This window comes from Pseudophryne corroboree, chromosome 4 (assembly GCF_028390025.1).
Source record: "Pseudophryne corroboree isolate aPseCor3 chromosome 4, aPseCor3.hap2, whole genome shotgun sequence".
Lineage (NCBI taxonomy): Eukaryota > Metazoa > Chordata > Amphibia > Anura > Myobatrachidae > Pseudophryne > Pseudophryne corroboree.
The window spans coordinates 395,058,742-395,085,532 of NC_086447.1; the positions used below are offsets into that span (position 1 = coordinate 395,058,742).

Sequence of the window (26,791 nt, forward strand, 5' to 3'; positions counted from 1 at the left end):
CACTCCTAGATGGGCCCGGTGTTTGTGTCGGCCACTAGGGTCGCTAATCTTACTCACACAGCTACCTCATTGCGCCTCTTTTTTTCTTTGCGTCATGTGCTGTTTGGGGAGGGTTTTTTGAAAGGGACATCCTGCGTGACACTGCAGTGCCACTCCTAGATGGGCCCGGTGTTTGTGTCGGCCACTAGGGTCGCTAATCTTACTCACACAGCTACCTCATTGCGCCTCTTTTTTTCTTTGCGTCATGTGCTGTTTGGGGAGGGTTTTTTGGAAGGGACATCCTGCGTGACACTGCAGTGCCACTCCTAGATGGGCCCGGTGTTTGTGTCGGCCACTAGGGTCGCTTATCTTACTCACACAGCGACCTCGGTGCAAATTTTAGGACTAAAAATAATATTGTGAGGTGTGAGGTATTCAGAATAGACTGAAAATGAGTGTAAATTATGGTTTTTGAGGTTAATAATACTTTGGGATCAAAATGACCCCCAAATTCTATGATTTAAGCTGTTTTTTAGTGTTTTTTGAAAAAAACACCCGAATCCAAAACACACCCGAATCCGACAAAAAAAATTCGGTGAGGTTTTGCCAAAACGCGTTCGAACCCAAAACACGGCCGCGGAACCGAACCCAAAACCAAAACACAAAACCCGAAAAATTTCAGGCGCTCATCTCTAGTAATAAGCAGTGTACATGTCTGATCATCAAATAAAGAGCTTCAAATTTGGATTTTTCACACATGGGGCATTGTGAAAGCAGGAAGCTTATAGGATAAAAAGACATTTGTAAACATTGGAATTTACACTTGTCAGAAATATTGTTTTATCTTTCACAGTTAAAATATAAACAGGCAGAGATTAACTGAGTGAAGCAGGGAGAATCGACTTGATTAATTCTAAATTACACTGTCAGCTTATAAATTTGCAAGGCAGTCCCTGGCCATTATACTACAGGCAAAACACAGGCACATCCATAATTGTAAAATAAACTTTGTTCACCACTTTATTAATATCTAAAATAAAATGTTCTTGATCCCAGGGCCGGATTAAGGCTGGTAGGGGCCCAGGGCAATGTAGGTTGTGGGGCACTATTACTTTTGCTAACATAGCAACCCTCCCTCCCGGGCGTGTGGAGGTCAGTGGGGAAAAGACGTCCGGAGCCACCACGGTGTCCATCACACCACAGGCACCTCCGTCACAATGAGGAGAAAAGGGCATAGGCAGTGAGCTCCTGGCCTGCGCTCCCCACCGCTACAGCCCCCCACACCAACTACCGTCGGCCATTCTCCAACCCCACTCCTGCCCTTCACCAGTCTCTGCCCCACTCCTTACCTGCCTCCTCCAGCCTGTCAGCAGACACAGCTGGAGTAGTGATAGGAAATCTAGTTCACTTTGGTGATTAGTTAATTATGATCTAGTTCACTCAAAAGATTAGTTCAGAAGATTAGTTCAAGTAGTTCATTTATTTAATCATTTCACTCACTGGCTCTGAGACTCAGAGAAGTTAATGGAATTAGAACTAGTCTAGACTACAGTTCCGTAACTAGGCATTTTAGCGCTGTGTGCAAGAAACGGCATTGGCGCCTCCCCCCCATGCAAGTTAGGGGCATTGCGCGCCGTAGACGAGCAAAAAATATATAGGGGCATGGCTTCATGGGGAAGGGGCGTGGCCACAAAATAATAGCAATTCATACTACGGTGCACAGTAGTCTCCATTATTCAAATTACGCTGCACAGTAACGCCACTACACCAGGTAGAGCCCCTTTTATACATTACAGCAGACAGTCCCCCTTTTTACACATTACAGCAGACAGTCCCCCTTTTTACACATTACGGCAGACAGCATCCCCTTTTCACACATTACGGCAGACAGCGTCCCCTTTTTTTTACACATTACAGCAGACAGCGTCCCTCTTTTTTACACATTACAGCAGACAGCGTCCCCTTTTTTTACACATTACGGCAGACACCGTCCCCTTTTTTACACATTACAGCAGACAGCACCCCCTTTTTACACATTATGGCAAAAGGCGTCCCCTTTTAACACATTACGGCAGACAGTGTCCCCGTTTTTACACAGTACGGCAGACAGCATCCCCCTTTTTACACATTACAGCAGACAGCGTCCCCCTTTTACACATTACAGCAGACAGCATCCCCCTTTTACACATTACAGCAGACAGCGTCCCCGTTTTTACACAGTACGGCAGACAGCGTCCCCTTTTTTACACATTACGGCAGACAGCGTCCCCTTTTTTACACATTACGGCAGACATTGTCCCCTTTTTTACACATTACGGCAGACAGCGTCCCCTTTTTTTACACATTACGGCAGACAGCGTCCCCTTTTTTACACATTACAGCAGACAGCGTCCCCTTTTTACTCATTACGGCAGAGTGTCCCCGTTTTTACACAGTATGGCAGACAGCATCCCCCTTTTTACACATTACAGCAGACAGCGTCCCCTTTTTACACATTACAGCAGACAGCATCCCCGTTTTTACACAGTACGGCAGACAGAGTCCCCCTTTTTACACATTACGGCAGATGGTGTCCCCCTTTATACACATTGCAGCAGCCAGCGTCCACCTTTTTACACATTGCGGCAGCCAGTCCCCCTTTTTACACATTACGGCAGACGGTGTCCCCATTTTACACATTGCGGCAGCCAGTCCCCCTTTTTACACATTACGGCAGCCAGTCCCCCTTTTTACAAATTACGGCAGACGATGTCCCCCTTTTTACACATTGTGGCAGCCAGTCCCCCTTTTTACACATTACGGCAGACGGTGTCCCCCTGAGAGAGAAAGAAAGAGAGAGAGAGAGAGAGAGATACTTACCATCTCCCCTCTGACAGTCAGGCTCCTCGTACAGGCAGCTCCCTCGGTGCAGGCATCGGACAAGGAGGAGGAGGGAGGGGGACTGGAGCCGCAGCAGCACTATGTCATTGGTAGTAAGCGCCGCTGCAGCAGTCCCCTCTCCTTTCGTATAGGCTGCCCGGCGCCGCTGTGAATGCTGGGATGGTGGAACCGCATCCCAGCATTCACAGCAGCGCCGGGCAGCCTATACGGAAGGAGAGGGGAGTGCTGCAGCGGCGCTTACTACAAATGACATAGCGCTGCTGCGGCTCCAGTCCCCCTCCCTCCTCCTCCTTCTCTGCTGCCCGGCGCGGCTGCTGCTCTCCTACACCACGCGGCGCAGAGCACACAGCAGAGGCGGCATGTAATGAGTCATTTTGACTCATTACATGCCGCTGCCCATTGCGCCTTCAGGGCAACTGCGCTGTGTGCCAGGCAGACCTGGCACACATGTAGTTACGGCCCTGCTAGACTATTACATATAGGGGGAGATTCAATTGTTTGAAAAGTCGGTTGGATGTCTGTTTTTTCCTGTCTATTAGATAGGAGAAAAACAAACACCCAACTGACTTTTCAAACATTTAAATTCCCCCATACAGTAGGTATTTCTAGTACTAGCTCATCGTAGGAGTGATAATCTTGTTGAAATGATCAGATATGTTTAATATGTCAGATTTTTTTATATTTAAGAAAAGCAATAATTTATAAAGCAACCTTATAGTGACAAATTTATCTCTGCAATATTCATCCCATTGTCGGTACTAATTTTTACTTCATAATATGCAAGTGAAAGACCCAAATTCAGAGTAATGTAATAAGCAGAGCCGGCCATAGGCATATGCAAACTAGGCAATTGCCTAAGGCATTTGATATGCCTAGGGGCATCAGCAGCTTATGCTGATTAAAATGATATGCGGCATGCCTATATTCTGTGTGTAGCATTTCATATGCAGATACAGCCACAGTCTCACACAGTATATAGGCATGCTGCATATAATTTTAATCAGCAGAAGCTGCTTGTGCATCCTAGCCACATACCAATGCAAATAAGATGCATTTTCACAAAAAAAAGGTGCCCGACGTTAGCATTGAGGCAAGATTTATGAGGACACATCTGTTTCCAAGCAGAGGCAGAGATCACAGTGTTAGTGGCAGTGTGAGTGACGTGTGCATGTGAGTGGGTTGGTTATGCAGTAGTGTTCGGAATATGTGTAAGGAGCATTATGTGTGTTATGTAAAAATGCATTAATAATGTGCAACATATGTGTGTCATTATGTGTATAAGGGCATTAATAATGTGCGGCATATGTGTAACATGGTACTACTGTATGTGTGTCATTATGTGTATAGGGGCACTAATAATGTGCAGCAAATGTGTAGGGGGCACTATGCATGTCATGTGTATAAGGGCATTAATAATGTGCACATATGTGTAAGGGACATTATGTGTAAAAGGGCATTAATAAAGGTTGTCATAATGTGTAAGGCGCATTATGTTTATAACGACATTAATAATGTATCTCATATGTGTAAGGGGCATTACTGTGTTGAATTATGTGTATAAATGCATTACTAATGTGTGGCATTATGTGTATAAGGTGCTCTACTTTGTGGCGTTGCGTATAGAAAGGGCACTACTGTGTCGTCTAATGTGAAAAAAGAGCGATAGGGTGTGGTGTAATGTGAATAAGGAGCAATTCAGTGTGATGTAATGTGAATAAGGGGCTCTACTGTGCGGGATGTAATATGAATTATGGACACTATTGCATGATCAAATGTGAATAAAGTTGCAGTACTATGTGGCATAATTGGAACTGGGGTTACTATTGTGTGTCCATGCCCCTTGCCAGCAAAAAAAACACTCCTTTTTGGGCTGTGCGCCAAATGTGCAAACTGTTCCTATATAAAATATAGGGGGTACACACCCCAAAATAAGGACTGCTATGGGTGAGGGGGGATGGTGCTGGGAACGAGGTGCAAGGTCAGAGGCAGAACCAGGGGTGGTGCTAGGGGGCACCAGCCAAAAACTTGCCTAGGGCATCATATTGGTTAGGGCCGGCTCTGGTAATAAGTCACTTTTTTCTGCTTTTAAAATACAGTAATGTCCTTTTGCCCCAATGTAACAGACCTTAGAGAGAGATAAAGTGGAGATGTTGCAAAGTAACCAATCAGCTATCTTCAACAGTATATAAAGTGACAGAGGCTGATTGGTTGCTAGGGGCAACTGCTCTACTTTATGTCACTTGAAGGCTCATAGGTGGTCATTCCGAGTTGATCGCAGCCGGCAACTTTTTGCTGCTGCTGCGATCAATTAGCACACACCTATGGGGGAGTGTATTTTAGCTTAGCAAGGCTGCGATCGCTTGTGCAGCCCTGCTAAGCTAAAAAAATTTCAAGCACAAGTAGACTAGCCCTGGACATACCTACCCTGTGCGACGATCTCAGCATTGCAGGAGCCGGCTTTGATGTCAGACATCCACCCTCAGTTCTTCTGGACATGCCTGCGTTTTCAAATCCACTCCCCGAAAATGGCTGGAAACGCTGTGGTGACGCCCAGGTCCGCCTTCTTCCTGTCCATCTTCTTTGCGGTCCACTCTGTGACCGCTTCCTTCTCAAGATGCGACATAACCCGGCGACCCCTGTCGCCGGGCAACGTTGTGCACGCGCACTGCGGCCACCGCGCATGCGCATTCCGCACCCGTTCACTTCACAGAGATAAACCGCTGTGTGCGAACGGGTCGGAATGACCCCCAAAGTACATATCCCCCTTACGTCTTGTGTGGAGTAATCAGACCCTACAGGATAGCATGCAGCACTCAGAACTGTGTCTTTGGCTGATTGGGAGTAACAGTGGGGCAGATGTATTAACCTGGAGAAGGCATAAGGAAGTGATAAACCAGTGATATGTGCAAGATGATAAAGGCAGCAGCCAATCAGATCCTAACTGTTAATTTACATATTGGAGCTGATTGGCTGGTGCCTTTATCACCTTGCACATATCACTGGTTTATCACTTCCTTATGCCTTCTCCAGGTTAATACATCTGCCCCACTGAGTGTACCTTGAGACCTAATATGCTAGGTGAATTAATCATGGCTATATGCAGTACAGGATCAGCTCCATAGCATATACCTGAGCACAGCAGTGTCACACATGGTAGCTTAGAGGTACTGTACTGACTTGTTATGGCTATATGAGTCATTGATGTAGTATGTGTGGGCACCTAATGTCTGGGGGCCTCAAGCTACCCCTGTCGCCCCTGCCTTAATCCAGCTCTGTCTTATCCATTGAATTCCAACTGGGATGTAAATAAACACCCTAAACCAGCCCAGGGTGTCTAATGTTGTGACTTGATAATGTTTAAAGATACAAGGTCCATTTTTTTGTCAATTTTTATTGTATTTTGCATTGTCCAAAAACAAATAAAGAACAGTAAACAAAGTAATACAGTACTTGTAAGCGCTTCAAGGTGAATTAATACAAGGGTAGTATAACAGTGATTAACACAGTTAGATATTTAAAAAAAGTTGGCAATACAATTTTCAAAACTACTGAGACACAGGGCCGCCATCAGAGTGGGGATAGGCAGTACTTTTATACAGGGGGGCGGGCAGCTGAGGCGCCTGGCCAATGGCACAGTTCAAGCTGCTAGCACTGCATCAAGATTTACATGTATTACTCATCACATTGCTAAACTGTGTTTGTATATCAGAGCAATGCTCAAGTACACTGGCAGCTCCCATCTCTCCACCATTGACACATCATCAGTCATAATATCGACTCCACGAGCACCGCCTGCCTGACACAAAGTCTACCGTGTAACTTTCTTAAAATATGGCTACTGTGGCTGCGGTGCTGCGCTGTGAAAGAGATCATAGCTGCATGCCAAAACATGTCCATGACAATTCCATAAAACACCTGTGGCATTCCCATAACACCTATTTTTGCAAAGACTTTTTGTCACCTCCCAGTCTCTATCCTTAACTGCCTATGGATCGTAGTGGACGTCTCAAGTTATAACGATGTCATAAGCAAATGTGTATGCATTGTGCACTTTGGTTCATGGGTGCGGAGTTAGGGTTTACTAGACTTTTCACAAATGTGCAGTACCAAAAAACTGCTCATTTCCCAAACATGAATGACTTGCAGATAGAGTGATTATCATGTTGCATGGCAATTCCAATGTCTATTGGTTAAGTGGTTTGGTATATAAGGATGATAAATATCTGGAACAAGCACACTGCAGGTAAGCATTATCTGCAGTGTTGTCCTGTGGTAATGGAAACAGACACATTATAAGGAGTACTATCTCCAGTGTCTGACTAGATATCAGCACAACAGACATTATTGTGCCTGTATGTAAAAATCCACCTGGGAGCTACTTACTGTATGTTGATGCCGATAACAGACATACCCTAGTAAGCATGATCTCCAGTGTCTGTAAAAGCAAGGTAGTCACCCAATATCACACCTAACAGTGAATGACAACTAACACAACTGCAGTACCGATACCATAGCACCTGTTTGAATACAAATGTTTCAGACAACAGTGAATGTTTAGATAGATATACCGTGAATATCATCAAGTTAACATGGAATAAAATTAAGAACATATAGGAGACGTGTAATTGGGAACAACTTCCTCAGTGTCCACGGATATATAAAAGTATAACTGGTGAATTGCAGACATAGCATGTGTGAATGTAATGTGCGAAGCCGCAAAGGGAGCATTTGTTCCCCTCAGCAGCTCACCTGTGCCCCCGCTGGGCCCCTCCAACAGATCCAGTATGGGATATTTAGTACCTGCTCCCTACTCAGTGCCCTTGTCTGTGTATACGGAGATGGTTGATAATGCCATCTGAAGATGACATTAGTTACCGGAGGTAAGTTTGATAACTTGGCTTATATTACTTTCCCCATAGAGATCAATGGGAACACTGGTTATTATTGTTACAATGGAAAAATCTGTGATTTCTTTGACATTAGGGTGGCAGATACTGATCTTAAAATTTTCCTTTCTCCATTGAAAAATTAAATTTTTTTCTAGAGTTTAGACTTAATAATTAGGCCCCTATATTAGAGAAGTGGATATTATACATTATTTTCTGTACATGAATTCCTACTGTAACCCAGACAGATAAATTCAATTTGCCGACTGTTGGCATCCCATCGGTCAGGATACCGCTGCCGGAATCCAACCAGCTGGAATCCCGCAAGCCGGAAACCAGGCAAAACAGGACTATTCCCACTCATGGGTGTCCATGACACCCATAAAGTGGAAATAGATCCACTGTCAGGATATTGACAGATGGCACCCCGTGTGCCGGTAAATCATATGTATTCATAATATTTGTTATCTGTTATTTATATATTGTTTTCTCATTTTATCTTTTTAAGTAAATATTTATATACCTGCACGCCTCAGTGTTTTTATGTGGATGGTCCACGACACTTATAGAATGAGAACAGATCCTGTGGCAAGCCTGCAAAGGAACTCTTTGCGCTCGCCCCGCTGTCGGCATTCTGGCAGGTGGGATGCTGCTGTTGGGATATGGACAGCCAGCATCCCACGAGCCTGTAAATCGTATGTATTCCCTATAATGTCTCGTTATGTAATGTATGTGTATTTATGTAAGTATTTTACATGTATTTTTCATATATACTGTAGGTGTAATGTTAAATTACACCTACAGTAAATTACACCTACTAAATGGACCAGCTGACTGCTATGGATGAGGACATGCTGCTCCAGTTCCAGCCTGCCAGACTGTAATAAGTGGAGGGAGAGTGAGTGAGAAAATGTGTGTGTGTGTGTGTGTGTGTGTGTGTGTGTGTGTGTGTGTGTGTGTGTGTGTGTGTGTGTATGTATGTATGTATGTGTGTGTGGGCCAGGGGTATGTGCATAAGCTGCACTACTACCGGGGGTGTTATGTGTAAGTGGAGATACTACTGGGGCATTATGTGTAAGTGGCGCTACTACTGGGGCGTTATGTGTAAGTGGCGCTACTACTGGGGCATTATGTGTAAGCAGCGCTACTAAAGGGAGCATTATGTGTAAGCTGCGCTTCTACCAGGAGCATTACATGTAAGCTGTGCTACTATCAGGGGCATTTGTGTAAGCTGCACTACTACCGGGGGCATTATGTGTAAGCTGCACTTCTTCTGGGGTTATTATATGTAAGATGTGCTACTACTAGGGCATTATGTATAAGCTGAGCTACTGCCGGGGGTGTTTTGTGTAAGCTGCACTACTACTGGGGGCATTATGTGTAAACTGTCTACTACCGCGGCATTATGTGTAAGCTGCGCTACTACCAGGGCATTATGTGTAATCAGTGCTACTACTGGAGGTGTTATGTGTAAGCTGCGCTATTACTGGGGCGTTATGTATAAGCAGTGTCGGACTGGGGAATGAAGGGACCACCGGGGTAATGCAGTGATAGGGACCCATACTTAGGGGTGTGGCCAGCCTACAAAGAGGGTGTGACCAGCCTCCACAGAGGCTTGAAATACACAATAGTTTAGTGCAGTGTAATGCAACATATCTACCATGTATAATACAAGTGCACAGTCTAGAACCTGATCCCTAGAGGAAGGAGTGGGCCCTCAGGCAGTGGGGCCTACCGGTGGTTTCCCTGGTACCCCTGTGGGCCAGACCAACCCTGTGTATAAGCTGCGCTACTACTGGGGCATTATGTATAAGTGGCGCTACTAGGGCGTTATGTGTAAGCAGCGCTACTACTGGGGGCATTATGTGTAAGATGAGCTACTACAGGGGGTATTATGTATAAGCTGCGCTACTACTGGGGCATTATGTATAAGCGGCGCTACTACTGGGGCATTATGTGTAAGCAACGCTACTACAGGGGGTGTTATGTGTAAGCTGCGCTACTACCAGGAGCATTACATGTAAGCTATGCTACTATCAGGGGCATTATGTCTAAGCTGCGCTACTACTGGGGGCATTATGTGTAAGCTGCACTTCTTCTGGGGTTATTATATGTAAGATGTGTTACTACTGGGGCATTATGTATAAGCTGAGCTACTACCGGGGGTGTTTTGTGTAAGCTGCACTATTACAGGGGCATTATGTGTAAACAGCGCTACTACCGTGGCATTATGTGTAAGCTGCGCTACTACCGGGGCGTTATATGTAATCAGTGCTACCACTGGAGGTGTTATGTGTAAGCTGCGCTATTACCAGGGCGTTATGTATAAGCTGCGCTACTACTGGGGCATTATATATAAGCGGCGCTACTAGGGCGTTATGTGTAAGCGGCGCTACTACTGGAGGCATTATGCGTAAGATAAGCTACTACAGGGGGCTTTATGTATAAGCTGCGCTACTACTGGGGCATTATGTATAAGCAGCGCTACTACTGGGGCATTATGTGTAAGCGGCGCTACTACTGGGACGTTAATGTGTAAGCCGCGCTATTACTGGGGGCATTATGTGTAAACTGCACTACTACTGGAAGCATTATGTATAAGCGATGCTACAACTGGGGGTGTTATATGTAAGAAGCGCTAGTATTGGGGTCATTATGTGTAAGCGGCGCTACTACTTGGGGCATTATGAATAAGCAGCACTTCTACTTGCGGTGTAATGTGAATAAGATGGTGCTACTGTGTGGCATAATTTTAAATGGCAGTACTATTGTGTGGCCACATCCCTTCCTTTTGAGACCACAAACCTTAGTTTGACACACGCTGTCCCTTTGTAATGTATGGGAGGGCACAGATTTATAGTTTGCAGGGGGGCACTGAACACCCTAGCACCCGCCCCGCCTGTAAGTGCACCAATGAGCAAGGCCTTGCACCTGGTCATAGGGGAGTGGGATATTGGGTAAAGTTATAGAGTTTAGTATGTGTAGATATAAAGTTGTGACATTCATTTAGAGATTGAATTGAATTTGTATTTCTCTGTCATGTCATATGGTGGTAACCTGGTTTATTAATCCTACCTCTAGCAGGTCATTCATTCTCTGTGAATAACCTGAACAATAAACTACTATTTATCTCTTCCCCTGAGTGAGGATTCAAGTGTATGTGTACTGTATCAACTTAATATGATGTAATGTAAACATTGTTAATGCAATGTATTTCAGTGTAACAGTTATGTATGGTAAATAACCAAAGCATCATCAGGGTATTCCCAGGAGCACTCTGGTGTCGGGAAAGACAAGAAATGTGAACTGGGTGACGGCACTAAAGGGTAAATAGGAGGGATAGCAGTTATACATGTAACAGTCAGGGTGCAGTATTATACCTGTTACACTGACAATGAAATGTGAACATAGGCCATGTCCCTGTTTCTCTGTGCATACATCTGAAACTATATGAGGCTGCTACTTCCATATGAACAGAATTTTTGGCAAATTTTCCAGCTTAATTTATTTTTGCACATACAAAATGAATGCAGTTTTTGTGAACTGTTATTTAGTGATTTCAGTATTATCACTCTGGTTCTAATTTGGATTTTTCAGAAGTTAGCAAAGTTTCTCAGAAGTTCGATACTTTAAAGTTATTAATCTTCACACCAACATTCTACATCAACTGTTTTCCACATAGCACCATGGTGTATTTATTTGGCTATACTATTGCTTTTAGTAATCTTAATATAGCACAACATGCAGAACTTTACAAAGTATGTGTAATTATTTAAATAATAGAGCTTGAAATCAAAACCCAAAGATGAAACATGTAGAGAGAGAACGTGCAACCATATTGATAATGTCCTGGTTGGACTTGAACCCCTAGCCCCCATGCTGTGATGCAGCATTGCTAGTCATAAGAGCCTTCAGTCACAGATCTTAACTCTCTATAATAAGTAACTGTGACAGCGCATCCTGAGCTCATTCTCCCAAATGTAAAGAAAATCTGCATTAAGCACCAATTATGTAGGTTTTCCTCCTAATTAATAAAGCAACACTATACCAGACATACGAAAAACTCTATTTTTGCTTCAAAATTTGCAAAACAGCTAGTCTCTGCATTATATTGCGGTCACTGATGCTCTCTGAATTATTTGTCTTAATCTCACAGACACTAGAGATGAGCGGGTTCGGTTCCTCGGAATCCGAACCCGCCCGAACTTCAGCTTTTTTTACACGGATCCGAGCGACTCGGATCTTCCCGCCTTGCTCGGTTAACCCGAGCACGCCCGAACGTCATCATGACGCTGTCGGATTCTCGCGAGGCTCGGATTCTATCGCGAGACTCGGATTCTATATAAGGAGCCGCGCGTCGCCGCCATTTTCACACGTGCATTGAGATTGATAGGGAGAGGACGTGGCTGGCGTCCTCTCCATTTAGATTATAAGAGAGAGAGATTTACTGGAGCTTAGGACTAGGAGGAGTACTGTAGAACGAGAGTGCAGAGAGTTTACTAGTGAGTGACCACCAGACAGTGCAGTTTATTTAATATATCCGTTCTCTGCCTGAAAAAAGCGATACACACAGTGACTCAGTCACATACCATATCTGTGTGCACTGCTCAGGCTCAGCCCAGTGTGCTGCATCATCTATATATATTATATATCTGTCTGACTGCTCAGCTCACACAGCTTATAATTGTGGGGGAGACTGGGGAGCACTGCAGTGCCAGTTATAGGTTATAGCAGGAGCCAGGAGTACATAATATTATATAGTGAGTGACCACCAGACAGTGCAGTTTATTTAATATATCCGTTCTCTGCCTGAAAAAAGCGATACACACAGTGACTCAGTCACATACCATATCTGTGTGCACTGCTCAGGCTCAGCCCAGTGTGCTGCATCATCTATATATATTATATATCTGTCTGACTGCTCAGCTCACACAGCTTATAATTGTGGGGGAGACTGGGGAGCACTGCAGTGCCAGTTATAGGTTATAGCAGGAGCCAGGAGTACATAATATTATATTAAAATTAAACAGTGCACACTTTTGCTGCAGGAGTGCCACTGCCAGTGTGACTGACCAGTGACCTGACCACACTGACCACCAGTATAGTTAGTAGTATACTTATATTGTGATTGCCTGAAAAAGTTAAACACTCGTCGTGTGACTTCACTTGTGTGATGTTGTTTTTTTTATTCTATAAAAATAAAACTCATTCTGCTGACAGACAGTGTCCAGCAGGTCCGTCATTATATAATATATAATATATACCTGTCCGGCTGCAGTAGTGATATATATATATTTTTTATATCATTTATCATCCAGTCGCAGCAGACACAGTACGGTAGTTCACGGCTGTGGCTACCTCTGTGTCTGCACTCGGCAGGCAGTCCGTCCATAATTGTATACCACCTAACCGTGGTTTTTTTTTCTTCTTTATACATACATACTACTACGACATCTCTTTATCAACCAGTCTATATTAGCAGCAGACACAGTACAGTACGGTAGTTCACGGCTGTGGCTACCTCTGTGTCTGCACTCGGCAGACAGTCCATAATTGTATACTAGTATCCATCTCCATTGTTTACCTGAGGTGCCTTTTAGTTGTGCCTATTAAAATATGGAGAACAAAAATGTTGAGGTTCCAAAATTAGGGAAAGATCAAGATCCACTTCCACCTCGTGCTGAAGCTGCTGCCACTAGTCATGGCCGAGACGATGAAATGCCAGCAACGTCGTCTGCCAAGGCCGATGCCCAATGTCATAGTACAGAGCATGTCAAATCCAAAACACCAAATATCAGAAAAAAAAGGACTCCAAAACCTAAAATAAAATTGTCGGAGGAGAAGCGTAAACTTGCCAATATGCCATTTACGACACGGAGTGGCAAGGAACGGCTGAGGCCCTGGCCTATGTTCATGGCTAGTGGTTCAGCTTCACATGAGGATGGAAGCACTCAGCCTCTCGCTAGAAAAATGAAAAGACTCAAGCTGGCAAAAGCAGCACAGCAAAGAACTGTGCATTCTTCGAAATCCCAAATCCACAAGGAGAGTCCAATTGTGTCGGTTGCGATGCCTGACCTTCCCAACACTGGACGTGAAGAGCATGCGCCTTCCACCATTTGCACGCCCCCTGCAAGTGCTGGAAGGAGCACCCGCAGTCCAGTTCCTGATAGTCAGATTGAAGATGTCAGTGTTGAAGTACACCAGGATGAGGAGGATATGGGTGTTGCTGGCGCTGGGGAGGAAATTGACCAGGAGGATTCTGATGGTGAGGTGGTTTGTTTAAGTCAGGCACCCGGGGAGACACCTGTTGTCCGTGGGAGGAATATGGCCGTTGACATGCCAGGTGAAAATACCAAAAAAATCAGCTCTTCGGTGTGGAGGTATTTCACCAGAAATGCGGACAACAGGTGTCAAGCCGTGTGTTCCCTTTGTCAAGCTGTAATAAGTAGGGGCAAGGACGTTAACCACCTCGGAACATCCTCCCTTATACGTCACCTGCAGCGCATTCATAATAAGTCAGTGACAAGTTCAAAAACTTTGGGTGACAGCGGAAGCAGTCCACTGACCAGTAAATCCCTTCCTCTTGTAACCAAGCTCACGCAAACCACCCCACCAACTCCCTCAGTGTCAATTTCCTCCTTCCCCAGGAATGCCAATAGTCCTGCAGGCCATGTCACTGGCAATTCTGACGAGTCCTCTCCTGCCTGGGATTCCTCCGATGCATCCTTGCGTGTAACGCCTACTGCTGCTGGCGCTGCTGTTGTTGCCGCTGGGAGTCGATGGTCATCCCAGAGGGGAAGTCGTAAGCCCACTTGTACTACTTCCAGTAAGCAATTGACTGTTCAACAGTCCTTTGCGAGGAAGATGAAATATCACAGCAGTCATCCTACTGCAAAGCGGATAACTGAGGCCTTGGCATCCTGGGTGGTGAGAAACGTGGTTCCGGTATCCATCATTACTGCAGAGCCAACTAGAGACTTGTTGGAGGTACTGTGTCCCCGGTACCAAATACCATCTAGGTTCCATTTCTCTAGGCAGGCGATACCGAAAATGTACACAGACCTCAGAAAAAGAGTCACCAGTGTCCTAAAAAATGCAGCTGTACCCAATGTCCACTTAACCACGGACATGTGGACAAGTGGAGCAGGGCAGGGTCAGGACTATATGACTGTGACAGCCCACTGGGTAGATGTATGGACTCCCGCCGCAAGAACAGCAGCGGCGGCACCAGTAGCAGCATCTCGCAAACGCCAACTCTTTCCTAGGCAGGCTACGCTTTGTATCACCGCTTTCCAGAATACGCACACAGCTGAAAACCTCTTACGGCAACTGAGGAAGATCATCGCGGAATGGCTTACCCCAATTGGACTCTCCTGTGGATTTGTGGCATCGGACAACGCCAGCAATATTGTGTGTGCATTAAATATGGGCAAATTCCAGCACGTCCCATGTTTTGCACATACCTTGAATTTGGTGGTGCAGAATTTTTTTAAAAACGACAGGGGCGTGCAAGAGATGCTGTCGGTGGCCAGAAGAATTGCGGGACACTTTCGGCGTACAGGCACCACGTACAGAAGACTGGAGCACCACCAAAAACTACTGAACCTGCCCTGCCATCATCTGAAGCAAGAAGTGGTAACGAGGTAGAATTCAACCCTCTATATGCTTCAGAGGTTGGAGGAGCAGCAAAAGGCCATTCAAGCCTATACAATTGAGCACGATATAGTAGGTGGAATGCACCTGTCTCAAGCGCAGTGGAGAATGATTTCAACGTTGTGCAAGGTTCTGATGCCCTTTGAACTTGCCACACGTGAAGTCAGTTCAGACACTGCCAGCCTGAGTCAGGTCATTCCCCTCATCAGGCTTTTGCAGAAGAAGCTGGAAACATTGAAGGAGGAGCTAACACGGAGCGATTCCGCTAGGCATGTGGGACTTGTGGATGGAGCCCTTAATTCGCTTAACAAGGATTCACGGGTGGTCAATCTGTTGAAATCAGAGCACTACATTTTGGCCACCGTGCTCGATCCTAGATTTAAAGCCTACCTTGGATCTCTCTTTCCGGCAGACACAAGTCTGCTGGGGTTGAAAGACCTGCTGGTGACAAAATTGTCAAGTCAAGCGGAACGCGACCTGTCAACATCTCCTCCTTCACATTCTCCCGCAACTGGGGGTGCGAGGAAAAGGCTCAGAATTCCGAGCCCACCCGCTGGCGGTGATGCAGGGCAGTCTGGAGCGACTGCTGATGCTGACATCTGGTCCGGACTGAAGGACCTGACAACGATTACGGACATGTCGTCTACTGTCACTGCATATGATTCTCTCAACATTGATAGAATGGTGGAGGATTATATGAGTGACCGCATCCAAGTAGGCACGTCACACAGTCCGTACTTATACTGGCAGGAAAAAGAGGCAATTTGGAGGCCCTTGCACAAACTGGCTTTATTCTACCTAAGTTGCCCTCCCACAAGTGTGTACTCCGAAAGAGTGTTTAGTCGCCGCCGCTCACCTTGTCAGCAATCGGCGTACGAGGTTACATCCAGAAAATGTGGAGAAGATGATGTTCATTAAAATGAATTATAATCAATTCCTCCGCGGAGACATTGACCAGCAGCAATTGCCTCCACAAAGTACACAGGGAGCTGAGATGGTGGATTCCAGTGGGGACGAATTGATAATCTGTGAGGAGGGGGATGTACACGGTGATATATTGGAGGGTGATGATGAGGTGGACATCTTGCCTCTGTAGAGCCAGTTTGTGCAAGGAGAGATTAATTGCTTCTTTTTTGGGGGGGGTCCAAACCAACCCGTCATATCAGTCACAGTCGTGTGGCAGACCCTGTCACTGAAATGATGGGTTGGTTAAAGTGTGCATGTCCTGTTTTGTTTATACAACATAAGGGTGGGTGGGAGGGCCCAAGGACAATTCCATCTTGCACCTCTTTTTTCTTTTCTTTTTCTTTGCATCATGTGCTGATTGGGGAGGGTTTTTTGGAAGGGACATCCTGCGTGACACTGCAGTGCCACTCCTAAATGGGCCCGGTGTTTGTGTCGGCCACTAGGGTCGCTAATCTTACTCACACAGTCAGCTACCTCATTGCGCCTCTTTTTTTCTTTGCGTCATGTGCTGTTTGGGGAGGGTTTTTTGGAAGGGACATCCTGCGTGACACTGCAGTGCCACTCCTAGATGGGCCCGGTGTTTGTGTCGGCCACTAGGGTCGCTAATCTTACTCACACAGCTACCTCATTGCGCCTCTTTTTTTCTTTGCGTCATGTGCTGTTTGGGGAGGGTTTTTTGGAAGGGACATCCTGCGTGACACTGCAGTGCCACTCCTAGATGGGCCCGGTGTTTGTGTCGGCCACTAGGGTCGCTTATCTTACTCACACAGCGACCTCGGTGCAAATTTTAGGACTAAAAATAATATTGTGAGGTGTGAGGTATTCAGAATAGACTGAAAATGAGTGTAAATTATGGTTTTTGAGGTTAATAATACTTTGGGATCAAAATGACCCCCAAATTCTATGATTTAAGCTGTTTTTTAGTGTTTTTTGAAAAAAACACCCGAATCCAAAACACACCCGAATCCGACAAAAAAAATTCGGTGAGGTTTTGCCAAAACGCGTTCGAACCCAAAACACGGCCGCGGAACCGAACCCAAAACCAAAACACAAAACCCGAAAAATTTCAGGCGCTCATCTCTAACAGACACTCTCTGCTTTATCTGGTGGTCACCATAATGCCCTCTGCTTTATATGGCAGCCACTGTGATGCTCTATGGCGGTCACTGTTGCTCTCTGAAATATTTGGCTTCACTGATACTCAGGGCCGGTTCTAGCCCTTTTTGCGCCCCGGGTGGGAAATAGGGGTGTGGCTTCATACAGGGGGCGTGGTCAGTCACGCCCCCTGTACAGTAGAGTAGCGTTGCTGAAATGCTGTGCGGTGCGCGATGAAGTCATCGCGCAATGCACAGCAGAAGTCCTCTCCACGAAGGGAAACTAGATGCTACGCGTCTAGTTTCCCTTCGTGGAGAGGACCTTTGCTGTGCGGTGCGCGATGACGTTATCGCGCACCGCACAGTAAAGGTCCTCTCCACGAAGGGAAACTAGACGCTACACGTTTAGTTCCCTTCACAGCGGGCAGTGGGACACAGTGGGCAGCGGGGGGCACAGCAGTAGCGGATCTTGCCATGGTGCGGCGCCCTCCGCATGGCGCCGGCGCCCTCCGGAAGACGGCGCCCCAGGCAAAAGTCCTGCTTTCCCGTGGCACGATCCGCTACTGCTGATACTGTTATCTGGTGGTCACCATAATGTCCTCTGCATGATATGACAGTCACGGTGATGCTCTGTGGTAGTATAGGCAGTAAATTTTAAACATTGAGCATTCAGACAATGGAGCTTGAATGATTCATTCAAAAGTGAAGACACCCCAGAACGCTACAATAAATGCAGCACACACTGGAAGCATGAAGTTATGGTGCTAAGAATGTTTTTTTTTTACCTCACCCTACATACTTTTCAGTCTTTACAATATTGATGGCTGTATCCATGCAAGCAGAGGGTGACTCCTATCTACAGGGGGGGATGGTGAAAGAAATCCTAGCTTTACCCCTGCCTTGTGATTTAGGGGCCTATTTATGTGTGTCCGATGGACACACAAGCTGATCACAGTGTCAAAATAAAAAAACAAAAAGTAAAAAAACAAAACAAAACATACTCACCTGTCCAGGGAGCCGGTGTCCGCTGCTCCGGTGAGTGCTACCAGGCGCCGGGTCCCCAATATGCTGCAATGTGACCCCGGTGCAGTAAAGTGATGCTGCAAAACGGCAGTGCACTTTACAGCACCGGGGGTCACAGCGCAGGATAAGGACCTGGCGCCCGGCAGCCTCCTGAAGCAGCGCGGACCGGTTCCCTGGACAGGTGAGTATATTATCCTGCTGGGGGGGTCTGCGGTGCGCGGGGGTAGTCGCAACGGGGGAAGTCGACAGGGCGTCGATGGTAGCAGCAATGTTGGCGGGGGTGGCGCATGCGCAGATGGACATCGGGGTATCATTTACAAAAAATACCCCGATGATGCTATGAAGAGGCATCACAGGGACAGAGCTTTACTGCAAGCTCTGTTCCTGCATGCGATAGTTGATACATCCCTGCGATGTAATCAATTATCGCAGTGCAAGTTTGGGTGATTTTATCACATGTCATCCGCATTCTGGATGCGGATGGTGATAAATAGGCCCCTTAGACTTTAATACTATCTACATGAGTTCTACAATTATATGGCATCTTATTTAATGTAACATTTTCTTTATCCTTCCATCACTTGCAGCATGACTTTTTGTACTACAAGATACTAGCTATACTGTACATATCTTATGACCACATGCTATATATAGTGATTTATCTTGTCAAAGCCAAATGTTTGTGACTCATCATATCAGTCCAGACTCCCTGGATGGTATCTGTGATTTATTATGTCAGTCCTGATGACTTATCCTTATATTTAGGGAGTCTTTGAGCTTCTCCATTTATTTATTTTTGTGAGCCAGCTTTGAGCTCCAGGTGTACCAAATCCTATTTTTTTCACATTGGTTAATCAGAGGTGTGGATCCTCTCTAAGAGAATTTAAGCACACCAATTCTTTACACTTCAATTTCATGTGTCCATAGCACTCAAGTCACTTTCTTACCAGAAAGCAGAAGTGGTATACTTGCCCCAAAATCATCACACACCACCCTCATTCTAACACTCTCTCAGCTGGTTGACAGTTACTCTGGCTGAGGCGATCCGCTTCTCCCAGTGCACCAATTACTGTCACAACAGAAAGCAGAAGTGTTCACACTCTCTCATTTGGAAAAGACACGGTTTGTGTCAAGTACAAAAATCTGAAGTGTTTCTCCCATTATTGAATTAATTGCCCACAGTCATACTATCCTGGATATGCCCGTTGCCATCCGATCTCAGAAGCTAAGAAGGTAAGGCCTGGTCAGTACCTGGATGGGAGACCACCTGGGAATACTAGGTGTCGTGGGCAATTTTTCAAGAAACGCACATTCCATATACAGTATACTACCATATGATCCATCTTTAGATCCTGTTACTGTCAACAGAGATTGTCAGTTAAAGATATCACATAGTTACAAACCACTCAGTGGTCAATCAGATTCCTTTTTATTAATATAGGGATCCACAATACATTCCACAGATGTTCACCTGCAGTTAATTCTGCAACTTGAACCTTATGTGTTAAAAAGGCAATCAAGTTTTTATATAATTGTTCTAAGACAATAATGTCCGATTTTATTGTGGAATCAATTAAAGGTCAAGTTTTATATTATTGGCACATTCAGAATTTTTTAATTCATTTCACTTACTTTATTAATACAAAAGAGTGCTCCCAAAAAGAGTTTTTTGTCTGTCTTTCTCACTTTAAATTGCACATGCTATATGTGACAGCTACTGATCTGCAAAGTTCCTTTTATGCATGATGCTGTTCTAACAGCATTTCTATGAGTTTCTGGTTTCCTGCATTCCCACCTTTTCACACTGGCAATAACTGATTATAATGTTTTTTATGCTACTACAGTATGTGTTGCAGCATGGAATGTTAGAATGTTAGCTGAGAGAATACTATAGCAGCAAATGTCACACTAGATTAAAAAAAATATTCCCAGAAAGGCATAGTAAATGAATTGAACTCTTTAATCATCTGTAAACCTTATTTTTAAGCTTTTGACATAACATCAATGCTTGGAGCTCATTTACTATAAAACTGAGCAGACGTTGCTATTGTTGCAGATGAGACCCGAGATTTGCTCAAATATTGGAACACCTATTCACATTCATCTTGTTCGGTGCATTGGAAAATAAGCATTCTGAGTTAAAGATTCCAGGGGGTATATTTGCTCATGTTTGATTATCAGTTTTGAGGAATTTGGCATTCGATTTCCATTCGATTTTGACTTTGGAGATATACTAAAGGCAAAATCGAATGTCAAATCGAACATAAAACCAAATTCAACTCGAATCCCGCTCAAAATTGAATTTTTACAAAACATTGATGTTTTCCCATTGTCAGTTATTGTTATGATTCCAGCACTCCTGACCGGAGGAGATTTTATGACAAGGACCAGAGCGCTGGAATGGAATGCAGGTAACGGGAGCAGGGAAGACTAGTTGCCCCTGGCGCCCTAACTCTATTGTCTCACCCGTGCTATCGGAAATCCCCTGCGAGACTATGGTTTCTTGAGCCCCTGGCAGCCACGTTTGAAGGGTGGATTATGTCTGCCCAACTCCGGTGCCCCCCGGTCTTAGTGAGAGACAAAGGGAAATCTGAGGCAGGATGATAACAAGAGGACCTCTGACTGACAACAGGCCAGGGGCAACAAGCTAACCATCAAAAACAGAAGTATGTGCGGAAACCCGCCAGGGAAAAGGACAACCAAAATCCACTTGTCCAATACTCCTACCCAGCACCGCCGGATACCAGGGTGGACCTGTGGAAGCGGAACCCTCCGCAGAATGCTCCAAAACACAAATAATAAATAATAAAGCGGACAAGCCGCAACACACGGCAAGGCCGCGACTCACGAACACCACTGGATGTTATATGGTGATTAGTCAGGACTCCAGGAATAAGATGACAAACTTCCGAGTTCAGGACTTCCGAATACTGGAATGACCGGACACAGCAAGACTGGAACAGACTCTCAGCAAACAGAAACAGCATGCAGGAAGCTATTACCGGCATCTGTGAGAAGCCCTGGGAGTGTATTTAACAAGGAGTCCTCCAATCAGCTGCCAAAAGGCTGATTAGAATAAATGCCGTGCAGCTGCCTTGCTGCATGGCCAGAGAGCAGGAGAATACATTAACTCTTAAAACCTAGCAACGGGGAACACGGTCCGCCAGTGGCGTCCCCGTTGCTAGGGTCCATGCGGCTCAGCGCGCCCGGCGTCCAGCGTTGCCAGGGAGCCGGCGGCTGTCCGCGTACGGCATCCCTGGTTGCTAGGCGCCGGGCCGCACCGACGAGCGGACCCCGGCGCCTAACAGTACCCCCCCCCTTGAGGAAGGGTCAAGGAACCCCTAAAGCCAGGCTTCCAAGGAAACTCCCGAAAAAATGCCCTCTTGAGCCTTGGGGCATGAAGATCCTTATCCAGGACCCAGGACCTTTCCTCTGGACCATAACCTTTCCAGTGAACCAGAAAATAAAGCCGGCCCCTGGACAACTTGGAATCGAGAACCTTCTCCACCAGGAACTCCTGTTGTCCCTGTACATCCACTGGGGATCTTCCCTGAGAGATCTTCCGAGGAAATTTATTGGAAGAAATGTATGGCTTCAACAGGGAGCAATGAAACGTATTACCAATCCGAAGAGATTTTGGTAAATGTAACCGGAAAGCAACTGGGTTAACTTTTTTAATGATATGAAATGGTCCAATAAATTTGGGTCCCAACCTAGCTGAAGATTGTCGAAGTCTAATGTTACGAGTCGACAACCATACCCTATCTCCCACCTTAAAATTGCAAGGACGTCGGAGCCGGTCAGAAAAAATTTTCTCACGAAAGGCCGCTTTTCTGAGAGCAAGGTGCACTTTTTTCCAAATGGCTCTGAGATGGGAGGTTAAGGTTAGCGAGGAAACTGAGGAATGTTGAAAAAAAGAATTAGCTCTGGGGTGAAAACCAAAAACTGAAAAGAATGGGGACACGTTGGTGGAGGAATGACAAGAATTATTGTAAGCAAACTCCGCTAATGGAAGAAACTCGGACCAATCATTCTGGAGTTTGGCTGAGTACAAACGCAAATACTGTTTCAATGATTGGTTAACTCGCTCGGTTTGCCCGTTGGACTGTGGGTGGTAACCAGATGTTAATGACAATCTCATCTTTAATGAAGCACAAAAACACTTCCAGAATTGTGCAACGAATTGTGGACCCCGATCAGAAACAATATCAGTGGGCAACCCATGAAGTCTGAAAATATGGCGGAGAAACAACACTGCCAATCCTTGGGCAGATGGCAGTCGGGGAAGGGCAATGAAATGAGCCATCTTGCTAAAACGGTCTACTACCACCCAAATGACTCTGCATCCAGCTGAAAGGGGAAGGTCCACCACAAAATCCATGGAAATATGAGACCATGGCCTGAGAGGGACATTCAAAGGCATAAGTTGCCCGATAGGCAAGGAACGGGGAACCTTATGCTGTGCACAAACCTGACATGAAGAAACAAACTCCTTAACGTCTTTAGAAAGACCAGGCCACCATACTGAGCGGGAGACTAACTCCAATGTCTTAGAGATCCCTGGATGCCCGGAAACTTTGTTATCATGGAACTCAGTCAAAACATTAGCTCTCAGGAACTCAGGGACGTAAAGACGACCAGCAGGAGAATTTCCAGGAGCTTGGTGTTGAAGCTGTTTTAACTGGGTAAATAAATCTTGTGTGAGGCCTGCCCTAATGACTGAAGATGGAAGTATGGGAGTAACAGGACTGTTATCATGAACCGGAAGAAAACTGCATGACAGAGCATCTGCCTTGGTATTCTTGGAACCTGGCCTGAAAGTTATAATAAACTTGAAACGAGTAAAGAACAAAGCCCAACGAGCCTGCCGGGCATTCAGCCGCTTAGCTGATTCGATGTATTGCAGATTCTTATGGTCAGTCAATACTGAAATGGTATGTGTTGCTCCCTCCAGCCAATGCCTCCACTCCTCGAAAGCCCATTTTATTGCCAGTAGTTCCCGGTTACCAACGTCATAGTTGGATTCAGCGGAGGAGAATTTCCTAGACATAAAGGCACAAGGATGTAGTTCCTGAGACTCTGGATCCTTTTGAGATAGTATAGCCCCTACTCCAATCTCCGAGGCATCAACCTCCACCACGAAGGGCAATCCTGGATTGGGATGTCTAAGGACTGGAGCCAAGACAAAAGCTTGTTTCAAGGCCCGAAAGGACAACTCCGCTTCACGCGACCAGTTGGTAGGATCCGCTCCTTTCTTTGTCAGGGCCACAATGGGAGCAACCAGGTCGGAGAAGGAATGAATGAACCTCCTGTAATAATTCGCAAACCCTAAAAAGCGCTGAATTGCTTTTAAATTGGTGGGTTGCGCCCAACTAAGGATGGCCTGAAGCTTCTTTGGTTCCATGAAAAATCCCCGAGGGGAAATAATGTATCCTAAAAAAGATACCTCCGTGACATGAAACTCGCATTTCTCCAGTTTGGCATATAGATGATTCTCACGTAACTTTTGAAGAACCTGACGCACCTGGGTAACATGTTGTTCAATAGAGTCAGAATAAATCAGGATGTCGTCTAAGTAAACGACCACGAATTTCCCTAGGAAGTCACGGAGCACATCGTTAATGAGGTCCTGGAAAACTGCTGGAGCGTTAGACAAGCCGAACGGCTTCACTAGGTACTCGTAGTGACCCGACTGAGTACTGAAGGCTGTCTTCCACTCATCTCCGGACCTGATTCGGATGAGGTTATACGCTCCTCTTAGATCGATTTTGGAGAAAATCACAGCCGAACGCAGCTGATCAAAGAGGACAGAAATCAGCGGCAGAGGATAAGTATTTTTAACTGAGATTTTATTTAAGGCTCTATAGTCAATGCAAGGTCTGAGTGAGCCATCCTTTTTCTCCACAAAGAAGAAGCCTGCACTTAAAGGAGATTTAGATGACCTAATAAATCCTTTCCCTAGGCTCTCTTTAACATAGTCATTCATGGCCGCAGTTTCTGGCCCGGATAAAGCATATAACCTTCCCTTTGGCAATGCGGCACCAGGAATTAGCTCAATGGCGCAATCATAAGGCCGATGGGGAGGCAGAAGGTCTGCATTGCCCTTGGAGAACACATCAGCAAACTCCTGGTACTCCACGGGAATGAGTTCAGGAATTGCAGCAGCTATTCTGACTGGAAACGAAATACATTCCTTATCACAGAAGGCACCCCATTGAGAAATCTCCCCTGACCGCCAATCAATGGTGGGATTGTGAAAGGCCAGCCAAGGGTGACCCAGAACCACTGGAACTGCTGGGCAATGGGTAAGGAAGAACTCGATCTTTTCAGAATGAAGAGCTCCTACCGTAAGTAGTACAGGGGGTGTACAGAGGGAAATAACCCCATTGGACAGTGGACTCCCATCTAAACCATGCATGGTGACACTCCTACCCAAAGATAACTGAGGAATGCCTAAGGCCTTGGCCCAAGTTAAATCCATAAAGTTTCCTGCGGCTCCACTGTCGACAAAAGCCGACACCGAGGAACTGAGGCTGCCAAAGGAAACCTTAGCTGGGACTAAAAGGGAGTTATGCGAGGAGATAAGCTGCAGACCTAGGTGAACCCCCTCACAATTCACCTGGTCAAGGCGTTTCCCGACTTATTCGGATAATTACGAGCAAAATGTCACTTACCCCCACAGTACAAACAAAGACCAGAGTTTTGCCTTCTGGCTCTCTCTTCAGGAGACAACCGGGAGAGACCCATCTGCATGGGCTCCTCTATGTCCTCAGGGATGGAATATACACACGGAGATGACCTGACCGATGCTCCTTTTTCAGCCTTCCGCTCTCTGAGACGACGATCAATCTTAATAGAAAGCTCCATGAGTTTATCGAGAGTCTCAGGAGCGGGATACTGGAGGAGACTGTCTTTAATTGATTCTGATAAGCCGAGGCGAAACTGACTGCGCAGGGCTGGGTCATTCCAGCCACAGTCGTTCGACCACCGGCAAAACTCTGTACAATAAACCTCTGCAGGATTCCTACCCTGTCTGAGAGCGCGCAATTGACCTTCAGCGGATGCCTCTCTATCAGGGTCATCATATAACAGTCCTAAAGACCCAAAAAAAGCATCTACTGACAAAAACAACGGATCATCTGCTTTTAAACCAAATGCCCAAGTCTGGAATAATAATCCCGACCCGCTGAGATTCAGTACCCGAGGAGATCGGTCTTAAACGAAAATAAAGTTTACAGGATTCTTTAAAATTAAAAAACTCTTTTCTATCACCAGAAAAACGGTCAGGCAAATACATTTTTGGTTCAGGAACTACCCTCGGGGAAGTTCGTAAAAGATCTTCCTGCGACTTCACCCGAAGGGAAAGATCCTGAACCATCTGAGTAAGTTCTTGAATCTGACTGACTAAGAGCTGACCAGGATTTGGTCCTAACCCTGTTGGATTCATGAGGCCGACAATTTCTTACAAAAAACTGAATAAAAATTAAACTCCGTTTAATTTTAAGTTTTGGTATGGCCGGTAATAATGTTATGATTCCAGCACTCCTGACCGGAGGAGATTTTATGACAAGGACCAGAGCGCTGGTATGGAATGCAGGTAACGGGAGCAGGAAAGACTAGTTGCCCCTGGCGCCCTAACTCTATTGTCTCACCCGTGCTATCGGAAATCCCCTGCGAGACTATGGTTTCTTGAGCCCCTGGCAGCCACGTTTGAAGGGCGGATTATGTCTGCCCAACTCCGGTGCCCCCCAGTCTTAGTGAGAGACAAAGGGAAATCCGAGGCAGGATGATAACAAGAGGACCTCTGACTGACAACAGGCCAGGGGCAACAAGCTAACTAACAAAAACAGAAGTATGTGCGGAAACCCGCCAGGGAAAAGGACAACCAAAATCCACTTGTCCAATACTCCTACCCAGCACCGCCGGATACCAGAGTGGACCTGTGGAAGCGGAACCCTCCGCAGAATGCTCCAAAACACAAATAATAAATAATAAAGCGGACAAGCCGCAACACACGGCAAGGCCGCGACTCACGAACACCACTGGATGTTATATGGTGATTAGTCAGGACTCCAGGAATAAGATGACAAACTTCCGAGTTCAGGACTTCCGAATACTGGAATGACCGGATACAGCAAGACTGGAACAGACTCTCAGCAAACAGAAACAGCATGCAGGAAGCTATTACCGGCGTCTGTGAGAAGCCCTGGGAGTGTATTTAACAAGGAGTCCTCCAATCAGCTGCCAAAAGGCTGATTAGAATAAATGCCGTGCAGCTGCCTTGCTGCATGGCCAGAGAGCAGGAGAATA

At 45.8% G+C, this 26,791-nt stretch overlaps 1 protein-coding gene and 1 pseudogene across 2 annotated transcripts in view; one reads left to right on the forward strand and one right to left on the reverse strand.

Annotated features, from left to right (window-relative positions):
• The window catches only part of BMP5 (bone morphogenetic protein 5), a 308,430-nt gene that overhangs the window by 123,513 nt on the left and 158,126 nt on the right, over positions 1–26,791 (reverse strand). The gene's annotated exons all lie outside the window — the stretch shown is intronic.
• LOC134912961 (5S ribosomal RNA) lies at positions 19,656–19,773 on the forward strand (annotated as a pseudogene).